Below are 13,465 nucleotides of genomic sequence, written 5' to 3' on the forward strand. Positions count from 1 at the left end.
CATTTTTCCCTCCCCCACCCCCACTTACAAGACGAACCAGGCAGACACATATCAAAGCAAGCCTGGGAATACTAGTACGAGTTCACACTGATGTCTCTGACTTGACTGAAGTTTCTCTAAGTGGCCTGGAAATTAGAGGTCTCTGCCTACAAAGGATCGCTTGGCCCCTGGCCACTACAGTTGGTTCAGAAGTAGATATTTGTCTCAATCAGAGCTTCTGAGGTCAATACTTGTATCAGAACTGTTGGGGAGGGAGATTCTTTCTTAGAGTGATAAGGAGGTAATTTTTATTTAGTATATAAGAATATAATTTGCATTTTTCTTAATTTACAATTATACAATTCCTACAAAGAACTTTAAATGAAATAGCCATTCTATGATTGATCAGATAGGGAAATAATAAAATATGGTGTTGGTTAAGATGTCTTTCAATGCTGGCGGTCATTGCTTCTAGGTCTCTCTCTTTATTTTTATGTCCGTAGGGAGATCAAGTCTATAATTGTTTTGGCCTTCATATTGCAAAGTATAGAGTGGATAGTTTTATATAGAGACCATCCTAAGCTGCCCACTGACTAACTTAGTCATTTCCTAAAACCCCTCCATCTTTCTGTGGTATGAAAGAACAACTAGGCTGATGTTTGCTTCTGTGGTTTATTTCTGGGCCCCTTGTACCTGAATTTCTTTTTTCCAGAGCCTCCCAACCCATACAATCAAAATCCAGTGCAGAAAAGAAATTACACCAGGTAGAGTTTAGATGAATTACGACCCCTGCCATTGGAATTTTAGAGATTAAGACACAGTCATGGGTTCCTAGTGACTTCACACTCTTGGCTGAGTGACAATGAGAAGACTGTATTTCGATATTTATAACATCCTTGAGTTCCCTTTTCTTGGATTCATTTTTTTTCTGCCTCATATCTATTCTTTCCTACTCTTTTTTTTTTTTTTTGAGGAAGATTAGCCCTGAGCTAACTGCTGCCAATCCTCCTCTTTTCCCTAAGGAAGACTGGCCCTGAGCTAACATCCATGCCCATCTTCCTCTACTTTATATGTGGGAAGCCTACCACAACATGGCTTGCCAAGCGGTGCCATGTCCACAGTGGGATCTGAACCGTCAAACCCCGGGCCACCGAAGCGGAACGTGCGCACTTCACCGCTGCGCCACTGGGTGGCCCTATTCTTCCCTCCTCTCAAGATACCAATACCTGAATTTCTAAGAAGACTCAACCTTTTCTACTTTTCTCATTTCTTCATGTTATTTGGCTGGTGTCACATGGCCCAGGCTTAACCAACTGCAGCATTAAACTTGAACCTCCAGAGGCTGTAAGATTTATATTCCAGAAATTTTGTCAAAATAATTTGAATTATTAGAAAGGGAGGGCCTTCTATCATTCATTGGACTTGAAGTTGGGCAGTTGTCAGCCTGGAGCAGCCGGCTGCAAAGCAGGCAATGTTAGCCTGCCCATAGCCCCTAAGCTCTCATTGTTTCCATGTTAGTAGACGCAGTGGCTTCCAACTGCAAGCTACTATATCTCTTTGTCTATGGGCTTTCTTTGGCCGTGCAGTCAGCCCACTCAGCTGGCATATTCACAGGAAAGGCTGCAAGTGCCAGAGAATTAATGTTTCCAGAGCAGCTTTCCATCAGTGACTGATGGGAATTGTGGATCAAAACCCCAGCTCCCTCTCCCCTTGATTGGCAAATCAATGAAGTATGCACTTGAATTTTCAATGTCAAGCTAGTATTTGTTATTTACTTTTACATGGATATATATGTGTGCATATATACAAATATTTATATATGTTTGTATAAATATATATGTATACATGTGGGCATATACATGAATATTCATACAAATACACATAAAATTCATATTATTTTTACATTGTTCACAATATTTTATATTGTTTTATAATGTTATAGATCTCTGACTTGGGGGGTTTATTTTTTAGTTCCTTTCCTGGCTTGATCATAGAATGCTGTTCTAATTAGTTCAATAAAATCACCCAATATTTATAAAATTCCAGAGCTGATATTCAGCCAATATTTACCAGCACAGCCATATCCTTTCTACAGCCAGCATCCATTTTATTGGTGTCCACTCTGATTGGTCAATGCACATGTTATAATCTCTTAAAGCTGAAGTCAGCATCATAGCTATCTACTCACACCCACCATCAAAACCATGTCCTCATCTCCCCATGGCTCAGAATCCAGGTCCATGCTCAGAGAACATTCTTGTCTCCCCCAGCTAAGGCCCAAGATAATCGAAATTGAGAAAAGGAGACTCATTTCCTGGGTAGGAAAGGAAAGATGAAGAGTAGGACTCTTACCTCCTTATACACCTGCAACAAAGTTGAAGACAGGATAAGTTTTTAGAGATATCAGCCTGTGTGGGTTCTCTTATCTTCTCCATTCCAAACAGCGAGCCAGATCCTTTGACTCTGCCTTTGGATTTTTGCAAGAGTAAAAACAAAATCTTTTTGATATTTCTGCTCCCAGCACCTTGTGTAAGTACCTCAATTTATTGAATTTATTGATGCATAGAAGGGTCAGGCAACACGGAGAAGGACCTCAGAAGGGAAAGATGCATAGCAGTACGTCCCTTGGCAGAGAAGTAGAAGCATGCTCAACTTCAAGGGTCCATAATGGAATGGGGCAGGTCAATGTCAGCAGGCCCTGCTCCTGTTTTTTATCAGATAAATGTCCTAGATTCCAGGTCACACACTAGTTTCCCTCAGCTAAAGGAATAGAGCTTTGGATCCATTAATCTGATTTAGGGAGATATATATATATATATATATTTTGTTTAAAATGCATACTTTTCAAATAAGGAAATATCCTTAGTTAGGATATAAATAAATAGGGAAAGTGAGGAAATGGATATTTCTTACCCACTTGAATTTTGGGATCAAAGAACCATACCCTCAATAGCCGCACAGAAGAGGCTCACCAGAAACAGTGGCTGTTCTCCTTTAGTGAGCCCTGGACCACCTGCTAGGCCATCCAAATGCAACTGTGTGTGGCAAGTGTTACCTTGTATTTCCCAGAGGAACGGACTGGGGAAACTGTTCAGGGGTCGACGGGACGCTGAGGTCAAGCTTTGCTGGCTTAAGGAGATGTAACACTTTCCCTGGCATTTGATGTGAGGGGCATCAGGCATAGCTTTCCATGCCCTGGGATGGAGCGCTTTATGTTGTGTTTGCAGATGCCTCAACCAGGATTCTAATCTATTTGAGAATTTTCGCACCGTGTGAATAACACCCCAAAGGCTTTAAAAGAGAAAAATATGCACACTCCAATGTAAAGATTTATGGACTGCAGTGCAAAACTTTCCAGTGGGGAGATTTAAAAAATTAATTTGTATTCGAGGCAGCACAACATGGAGTATTTGAGGCATTTAAGAATTTTAAATATTCGAGAGTGTGCTGAATGGGGAAGCAATTCATTGGAAATAGTGGATCGGAGTTTAGAACATTTGGGGAAACTCAACTTTTTTTTTTTTTTAAGGGAAGAAAATGTTGCAAAATTGTATTTGCTTTGCCCACACAGGAATACTAAGAAACCAGAGCACCAGGCTTCCTCTCTGCTAAAGACCTGCAAACACGTACCATTGCAGTCACTTCCGCACATTCAGTGCAAGCCACCATGTGTGTTTGTAAACAACTAAAAGACCCAGCTAATCCTGAGCGATACACAAATGAGCCATCTTTGAGAATGCCAGTCGCCTGCTAATAACTTTCTAAAATTGCTCTCCGGCACTAATTGAAACCATAAATCCTCATCACATTCAAAGCCTAACCACTGTATACCATTAGCTCACTTCGGTTCTTAATCTTCTTCTTCTGGGGCACTTTCTTGCTGTATTCTTCTTCCCCTAGGAGCAGTCACATTTATTATTACAGTTCAAATCCCTTGAGATATCCCTGTTGGAGAGCTATATAGCATCTCTGTAAGCATGTCAGTACGAGGGCATGGTTAACAGGAATGTCTCCTCCATTCCCATTGGAACAAGGTCAACAAATGTCGGGGAAATATGTTTTCACTCATTCCACCCTAGAGGCCTGTAGACAATGCAGATCGAAAGAATATGTAAATTCTATTTAGTTAAGACGGGCTACTTCTATTATACAGTGGAGCAGGTAGGAGGTTAGCGTTGTCTCTAGACAATTTGCCAGACAAGAAAAATGGCTTCGCAGACCATATGACAGCTTTATTCTTGTGGCTCTGGCAGAAAAATAGGCAAAAAAGATTGCAGAGGCGGCTGAGTGGAATACAACACGAAAGTTCAGAAAAATATTAACTGGTTGTAAAATGAGTGGGAGGATATAGTAAAGGAACTGGCATTTCAGTTACATAAAATCACTTATTACAACATTTTTATAGCCAAATCATGCTCCCTTTCTGTGCTGTATCTTTGCATCTGTTGCCTGGAATAGATGGTAAAGAATCCTTCCACGAGGCATGAAATGTTTATATGGAAGAAGAGAGAAGCAGCAGCTATGAATCATTTTATGACTGAATCTCGCTCCTGATCCCAATGAAGACCCCCTGGCAGTTTTGTTCTGATATATATTAGGCTCTCTGCTTTTACAGATCTGTCCCGCCCCAGTTATTTGCTGGAACAACCACTCCTGGGCCTTCTAGGGGACACTTGTAATTAGTGTAGAATGCTCTGATACTTGTATCAAGACAAGTCCATGTGGGGCCTTCAAATACCTGAGACTATGGTGAATGCTGCAAATTTTCTGTTCCTTGAAGCAGAAGAGACTGACTCAATACAGTGTTTTCTTAGAGGACAGCCCACTTGGTGGAGTCCTTCTCAGTTTACTGCTTTTAGCCAAACTCGCTCATTAAACAGAGGAGAGAGATGGTCCTCTTAACCCACTCGTAAGGAATAATAAAGACTTGGACATTCCCTTGAGAAACGTCTTTTTTTTAGCACAAAAATGGAAAAATACAGACCATGCACCCCCTGCAACAATACATCCTATAGTGACAAGAGATATTAACGTGTGTTTATTCAAAGAAAAAAGTCAGTAATTAAATACTTGGGAAAACACTGAGTGGAGCCATTAAATAAGTTTTCCTACTGCAGCCCTCCCCAGTGCTCCTAGTATCCTAACAGACATTTCAATCTTGAGGAGGGGAATGTCTGCATTTTATTTGAACACAGGACTCTTTATTTTATGGAAACTTGCCTGTGGTCAGCGTTTCTTAGAAGATTCTGGGAAATATTGCCCTTCTTTATCTAGGACTCTATCATACAAGAAGAAATGATGCTTCTTTAAATGTTAGGCAAGTTTAAATATTTGCCTTTTCAAAAATCTTTTTGGAAAGTCCCATTCTATAGAATAATGATCAAATGTCTTTACTTTACCATGGAAAATCCCAGATGATTTGGCCCCAGCCTATTTTCTTCCTTTATGACATCACCCCTCACACTCTAGTCAAATTTATTTCTTGTTGCTTTCTGTATACTCTTTGTATCTCTCTCACCCCTCTATCTTTGAATACAATGCTTCCTCTTTCTGGAACAACCTGTGCCCTTACTTCTACTTATTTAGGACTTAACCATTTTTCCAGATCATGCTGAATGCCACCTTCCACGAAGCCTTCCCCAGTCTTGCTGTGGGGAATCAGTCTTTCCTGCTTTATTGTTCCTATTGCATTCCACGTGGACCTCTGTTGTAGCGTATATCAACCCTCTCATGTGCTGGTTGTTTGCTGATTTCTATGAGTTCTTCTGCTCAAATAGGAGTTCCTCGAGGGGAGGGACTGTGTCTTATTCATCTTTGGGCATAGAGCCTGTTGCATTGTCAGAACAAACAGAATCTAGGTCAAGGTAAATTGAGAAAAGTAGCCCCTGGACCCCATTTCTACTTGGCCCTCTCCCTTCAGCTTTCCTCAATGTTTTTGAAATGGCCAGGCCATAGGATGGTGGCAGGTTCCACCTTAGAGCTGGCCTAAGGCCAATCTAGCAAGTCTGAAGGTATTGTCCTGAGCTCCAGTGTTACACGGTCTGTTTCATAACTCCATGATTGACAGGGTGCTCCTGGCTGAGAGACAAGTTTCCGTGGGCTTGTCTAGTTTACCTGCCAAATTGCTCTACACTTATACCCATAAGGCTGAGCCTGCCAGGTTGAGGGAGGTAGCTGAGCTTACAAAAGGCCGAATATGCCCCTCTTTCTCAGATCTAGTAACCACAAATGCACGCATCCCTGATGATGCTATCTCCAATTCTTCCCCCACTCACAATCTTTGAAGCCCCCTTCCCAGAACCCTCAGGATAACAATTTTCTCAGACTGTCTTGTTCTCTGAGACTTCTTCATTGTCTCTCTATGCTCTGCAATTTGAGAGACAATTTTCACCTTCATGTTTGGTTTCTTAGTCCAGCTTCAGCTCTGGGAACCCCAGCCTAGATCAGACGCCTGAGCCTTCCCATTTTATCAGGACACACCTGCAGTTACTTTGTATCATTCCAGGAAGCAATATAGTACAGATTTAAGAGTAAACATGAGCTCTGGAGTCAAGCTGTCTGTGTTCATATTCTGGTTCCAACACTTAAACAGCTGTGAGTTTGGGCAAATTAACCTTTGTGACCTTGGAGGTTTTTTTAGCTATAGAATAAGATCATAGTAGTACCTATTGCACAGGGGTTTTCCTGAGAATTAAAGGAAATGACACATTTGAAGCAACTGGCACAATGCCTGGGATATTGTAAGTGCTCAAAATGGTAGCTTTTATTATTTCAAAATATGGTGGAGGGACCAATTTCAAGCCTAGGGAGCCCATGGGAAACATGTTTACTATCCCTAACAGAGTACCACAAACTTAGTGGCTTCAAACAACACACATTTATTATCTCACAGTTTCCATGGGTCAGGAGTCTGGAAATGGCTTAGCTGGCTCCTCTGCAGGGCTGCAATCAAGACGTCAGCCACGGCTGAGACCTCATCGGGAGACTTCTCCAGGGACCATCCGCTCCCAAGCTCACTCAGGTTGTTGGCAGAATTCATCTCCTGCGGCTGTGAGACTTGTGGCCACTCGCTCCTTCTTCAAACTCAACAGTGTAGAGAGAGAGCATGATCACACACAGCCTATCACCTTGGCCGTAAGATGTCGGTGAGAAGCAAGTCACAGATCCTGCCCAGCCTTGAGGGGAAGAGATCACACAGAGGCGTGAATACCAGGAGGTGGGTGTCACGGGACCACCTTAGTACCTGAGCTCCACAAGGGGGATGATAATGATAGAAACCATCTCATGGGTTGTTGTGAGGATTAACTGAATTCACACATAGAAAGCATTTGGAATAGTGCCTGGCGCATAGTGAGTGCTCAAGAAGTGCTTTCCATTTCTGATTAGGCCAATGTGTGTGGAGATGGAGGCTGGATCGGAGTGCATGAATGAATGAGGCTACATTCAGGATGCATAACTGGGTAGATTCTTTCTAAGCAAGCTTTGTGCAGGGCTGATTTCCCCAGTGGTTTTAGATCAGGGCCTGCGAGCTCTGCCGTGGGTGGTGTTGAATGTCAGCTGTAGGTGGGTATGACTTGCCTTAGTCATATGTAACTAATTTCAAGTACACTGTGTTTTCAGGCAAGTGTCTGTAATTGCCATTTTTGCTAATTGTGAGAGTGACTTGTTTGCTGTCTTCTCTCACAACTGTAAGAAAGTGAGATGGGAATCAAGGAGTGGCTTGAATGAATTGGCTTCCTCCCGTGTGAGATACCCAGGTACTGGTTTGGGCAAACAGATTGGCTTGTAGGCAAAGATCACATAATCACAAAGCTACGAATCAGCTCAGAAATACGGTGGCCAACCACAGGCTCCCTGGTACCCAGAAAAAGAGCTAAAGAATGAATTTCCTTATTCAACTGAGAGCCTCTTTTGGGCCAGGCTTTGTGCTAGATCCTCAGGGGTCAATGAGAAAGAAACTGAGACAAAAGTCATGCTTGTGGAATTTTTAAGGTATGGCCCCAAAATTCTTTGACATTCCTCCCATTGAGGGAGTGGGGGAATCTATGTCTCCTCATCTTGAATCTGGGTTTTGTGATTGTTGACTGATAAAATATGGCAGAAATGATGCTGTGCCAGTTTCTAGTCTCAGGCCTTAAGAAATTTGCAACCTCCACTTCCTGTCTTTTGCTATTGAAACTCAGTTACCATGCCACCCTGGAAAGGCTCGTGTGCAGATGAAATGATAGCCAATGCCACCTGCCGGCCATGTGAGTGAGCATTCTCAGAAGTGTATCCTCCAGTGCCAGTAGACCTGAGGCCATGTGGAACAGAAATGACCTGTCCTCATCATGAACAAAACTATGGTGGTGGTTGTTTTAAGCCACTAAATTTTGGGGTAGTTTGTTATGTAGCAATAAATAGCTGGGACAATGGCTTTCAAACAAAGGAGCCTCTGATTTAGGCTGTGCAGTCAGAGAGGGCTTCCCCAGAGAAGTGATGTTTGCACTGAGATTGAAAGATGAAAAAAAGTTAACTATATGAAAGAGGGCCAGGAAAGAGCTTATGCAAAGGCCTCATGGTGAGCAAGACCAAAGAACTGACAGAAGGTCAGTGTGGATTGAGGAAAGAGTGGAGGAGTGATGCCAGGAGCTGCAGACAAGGCAGGAAGCATCCAGATGCTAGGGTGAGCCTGTCCAGGTGCTAGGCAATGCCCTGAGTTCTCACAGAAGAATAATATGTGACTGCGGGACTTGCATGTGTATGGTAAGTGGGAGAGAAAGCGGTAAGGCTTGATAGGGGACTTGGCATAACCAGCCCTTCTTACCAAATGCAACCCATAATGAGTGACCACGCTGCTGGCATGGGGTGGGGGTCTTGATTCAGTCAGGAATTCATTGTTTCCTGGCAGAAGAAAGGCTGAAAGACATGTTCTTAACAGTTCTAACTGCTTTTCCAAACTGCGTTTCTCAGCTCACCTAAATCAGTAGCAACGTCTACAGCAGTTTTTAATAGATTCACAGGGGCTAGTGTTTCACAGCCTGGCTCTCTATTTTTACATCCTTACAGTGAAGAAATTATTCCTTATAGCTGAGCATACTTGCTGGAATTTTGGCCTGCTTTCTCTCCTCTTGCCTCTGCGTAGAAGGGAAAACACAGAGCAGAGGCCTTTGCACACACTTTGTTCCTGTGCATGAGGACAGTTGCTTCAACCCTCCTTTATCCTCCAACTTTTTTGAGCATCCCTTATTTTTCATGCAGTATCTTCTGCCTTAACTCTCAGATACCCCTTCTTTCCTTCCCACACCTTCAGCATGTCCTCATCACCTCAAACCTCAGTCTCAGTGTCATGTAAGCAACAAGTATTTTTGAACACCTATTGTGTACCAAGCACTAGGCCTGGGGACTTAGGCTCGAAGATGAGTGTAATCTGACCAGGACAGTGGATCTCAACCCTGGCAGCAGATTAGAATCACTGGAGGGTGAGGGAGGGCAGAGGTGGGGAGCTTGAAAATATGTTGATGCCTTGGACATATTCCCAGAGATTCTGATTTTACTGTTTTTTCACTATTGGAGTGCGAGGTTACAAATAAGCCAGAGGAATAAACTAGAATGATCCATGTGGTAATCAGCCAGACTCAGAAGCATCAGTTTAAACTCATGTTTGGCTTAGTAGAGATACAGATGGCTACATGTAGAAATATTTATAGAAATATATATATATATACATGAGTTAGTATGTTCAAATATATCTCCTTGCTCTGTCAGCTGAGAGGGCCTAGAAGCAATGCTACCCTAGTAGCAATGAGTACAACTAGAGCCCAGATCTTGGTTTTTAATACCTCTCTCCAATAAAAGGAACCAAAGATCTTTGGAGGAATGGCTGTTTTTAGGACAAGGGCAGGAAATACACAAGATGAGCCTAGAGCATCTTATAGTGCCAGAAAGTAAGGAAGTGCACGCACACAAAAACACATATAAAACCCCCACAGTGATGGAGGTACGTCAAAGGCTCACTGAAAGAGCTCCCAGTGGCCAACGCTGAGAAAATTTGAGCAAGAAAATAAAGTAGTATTAGATTATAACTTGAAGTATAAAATCAATATTTACGTTTCCATACTGGTATATATAAATGATTGAATAAACAAATAAATGGAACAAAGAAAGAAATGAGAGAAACCTCCTATGCAGAAGAACCCCAAATAATTTATGTATGTACTTTGCCCTCAAGGAGGTGGAGCTTAAATCCCCACTTCTTAAGTGTGAGCTATGCAGAGTGACTTTCTTCCAATGAGTGTTTACAGTGTGGACGGGGAAAAAGGAGTAACTTTACAGTGGAGAAACCTGACAAACAATACCTCAGCCAGCCAGGTGGTCAACGTTAACATCAGCAATGATAAGTCTTGTTGATAGTATATACTCTTGAAATAATATGATGCAAATGGCACTTTACCTCTGTGATCTTCCTCCTAAAAAACCAAAAGTCCAGACTAAGCATGAGGAAATCAGACAAATTCTGGTTGAGCGACATTCTACAAAATACCTCACCAGTCCTCCTTGAAACTGTCAAGGTCATCAAAAACAAGGAAATCTGAGAAACTGTCACAGTCCAGAGGTGCATAAGGACGCATGACAACTGAATGTAATGTGGTATCCTGGGCGGGATCCTTGAACAGAAAAATGACAATAAGTCAAAAATAAGGAAATCTGAATAAAGTCTGAGATTTAGCTAATAGTAATGTATCAAAATTAGTTCACCCATTGTGACAAATTTACCATAATAATATAAAATGTTAATAGGGAAAACTAGGTGTGGAGTATATGGGAAATCTCTGACTATCCACTCAATTTTTCTAAAAATCTAAAAGCATTCTAAAATAAAAAGTTTACTTAAAAAATAGAAGTCCTTCTCATAGTATTTTGGTCACCTCCATATTGTTTGTCTTCCAGCCAGTTAACTAGACTGTAAGTTCTTTAGAGACAAGGAAGCTTCTTTCCCTTTATCTTGTTTTAGCATGTACTATAAGGTCCCACTATGTTTCTTAAATTTATTGCAATGGCCTGATGATGTGTAATTTTTTTTCCTGAGGAAGATTAGCCCTGAGCTAACATCTGTGCCAATCTTCCTCTATTTATATGTGGGTCACCGACACAGCATGGCTGAGGAGTATTGTAGGTTCACGCCTGGGATCCAAACCCATGAACCTGGGCCACTGAAGTGGAGCACGCCAAACTTCACTACACCACAGAGCCAACCCTCATAATGTGTAATTTTTAAAAATCTTTTTACTTTTTAAATTGTTTTAAGTTATGCTTCTTTTGGTGGGGAAGATTGGCCCTGAGCTAACATCTGTTGCCAATCTTCTTTTATTTTTTCTCCCCAAAGCCCCAGTACATAGTTGTATATCCTAGTTGTAAGTCCTTCTAGTTCCTCTATGTGGGATGCCACCACAGTGTGGCTTGATGAGTGGTGTGTAGGTCCATGCCCAGGAGCTGAACCCACAAACCCTGGGCTGCCAAAGCAGAGAGTGTGAATTTAACCACTACGCCACTGGGCAGGCCCCATGTGTAATTTTTAAGTAACATGTTTCTTTTATAAAATTGAGAATGATTTAGTTAAAACAAAAAGAAGTATATTAAAATCACTCATGATTACAGGATGTCTGAGAAGATCACTGTTAATATTTTGGTATTCTTCTAGATATTCTTTATTTTCCACTATAAAATTGGGATTATGCATTACCTACTATTTTAAAACCTATTTTCACTAATGGTCTGTTATGAATTTTTTCCAATTCCATAAATAACCTTCTTAAAGTATAAAATGAGAATTTTAAGAGCTGATTAATGTTTAAATGCTAAATTTGCTCATGAACATAAGGAAGCAAGGAAGGAGTCAGGATAAACAATAGGGAAGGACAGGAGCCTTTGTAGGTGATGACAGTGGTTATGGCATTGGTGTCAGGAGTGCTTACCTTGCTGGTGTGGTGGGAGTTGGGCAAGGAAACAGAAGATAGTCTTCCTTGCTCCTCTACAACCACATTTCTTCAGACAAAAGGACCTAGAGAGGTAATTTCGATGTTTTTCCTTTTCCACCACAAATGAGGAGGAAGGATCTTCACCAGCAGGTTGAACAGCATCTTCAGTGCCATATTATTTCTTCATCTCATTAGATGGATATTCCGAGGCTGGGAAGTTAGTGGGTAGACATTGAATAACTGTTGTATCTTTGCAGAGCTTCAGCTTTTTCAGCTCAAAACTACTTTCTGGCCCATTTGTATAATGGTAGAGGGTTGCCAGCAAAGAACTAATTGAGAGAATGCTGGTTTCCCCTACTGTCCTCAGTGTATATTAAAGCACAGAGTGACCAGCTGGATATGGGAGTTGACCTCATGTTGTAAATTTCCCATCAATTTCTGCCCTCTCCCCTGAAAAAAAAAGTCAAATTCCACAGTGCCCAGAAAGATTCTTTCTCCATGGAACAAACTGTACTTGAAATGTACTAAGTAATCTTGCCCAGGTTTTTAGTTAGGGCTATGCTTATATTTCTTCCCTAATTATCTAGAAGCAGAAAAAGAAATCAGATGGGCTTTATAAAAAACCAGTTGCTGGGTCTCAAATTCTGTGATATGCATTCTCCTTTTGCACATTTGGAAGCAAAATTGAAGGGAAAACTTTATCTGAGTGGGTTGGAATGAGTAGAGACTTATTTTTGGCTAGCATAACAAGGACATTTAGAAAACAATGAGTGTTTACATGGGGAGTGAGGGAGGCAGTCACGAAAGTGTGGGACCAGTGTGGATTTAGGGTTTTGAATAGCATGTGGGTGACTGCTGACATTTGAGAACTTTTATCTGGGGTGGACTACAGATGCAGGAATTAAACGTGTAGGCATTTAGTTGGCATTTAATAATGCCAAATCAACAACTGCTTCAATTTGGTGAAAAAAAAATCCATAAGCTGATCAACCCTTTTGAGAAAGATACTGTAGGATCATGTAGATAAGTATTTCTTGGTTTTAGGGAATGTATATGGCCACTGAAACCTAATCTTTATGAAATACTAGAACTTCAAAACTATGGGATTTTTGCTGTAGCGAAAATATCAGGATCATATGAGTTCATCTTAAATTCCATCTCAGGAAGGTTGGTTAGGACGTGTGTGCTTGGTGCTTTGTATGTGTTCACTCGTGAAGCTTCACAGCTAATGAGGTACAATATTATGACGTCCATTTTGCAGATACAGTGATTTGCCATTTTACAGAAACATAGAATGCCCTGAGACTCAGTCCTTGGTCGTTCTCTACTCCTTTCTATTTGGACTTACTCCCTAGGTGATGTCATCTGGCCTCGTGGCTTTAAACACCATGTAGATGCCAAGGACCTCAAACTTAATATATAAAGCCCAGACCACTCTCTTGAACCTTGGACCCACATACCCAACTGCCTACTTAATGTCTAATAGGCATTTGAACATGACCTAAGCCAAGCTTCTGATATTCCTCTTA

The sequence above is a fragment of the Equus przewalskii genome, chromosome 15, assembly GCF_037783145.1.
Source record: "Equus przewalskii isolate Varuska chromosome 15, EquPr2, whole genome shotgun sequence".
Taxonomy (NCBI): domain Eukaryota; kingdom Metazoa; phylum Chordata; class Mammalia; order Perissodactyla; family Equidae; genus Equus; species Equus przewalskii.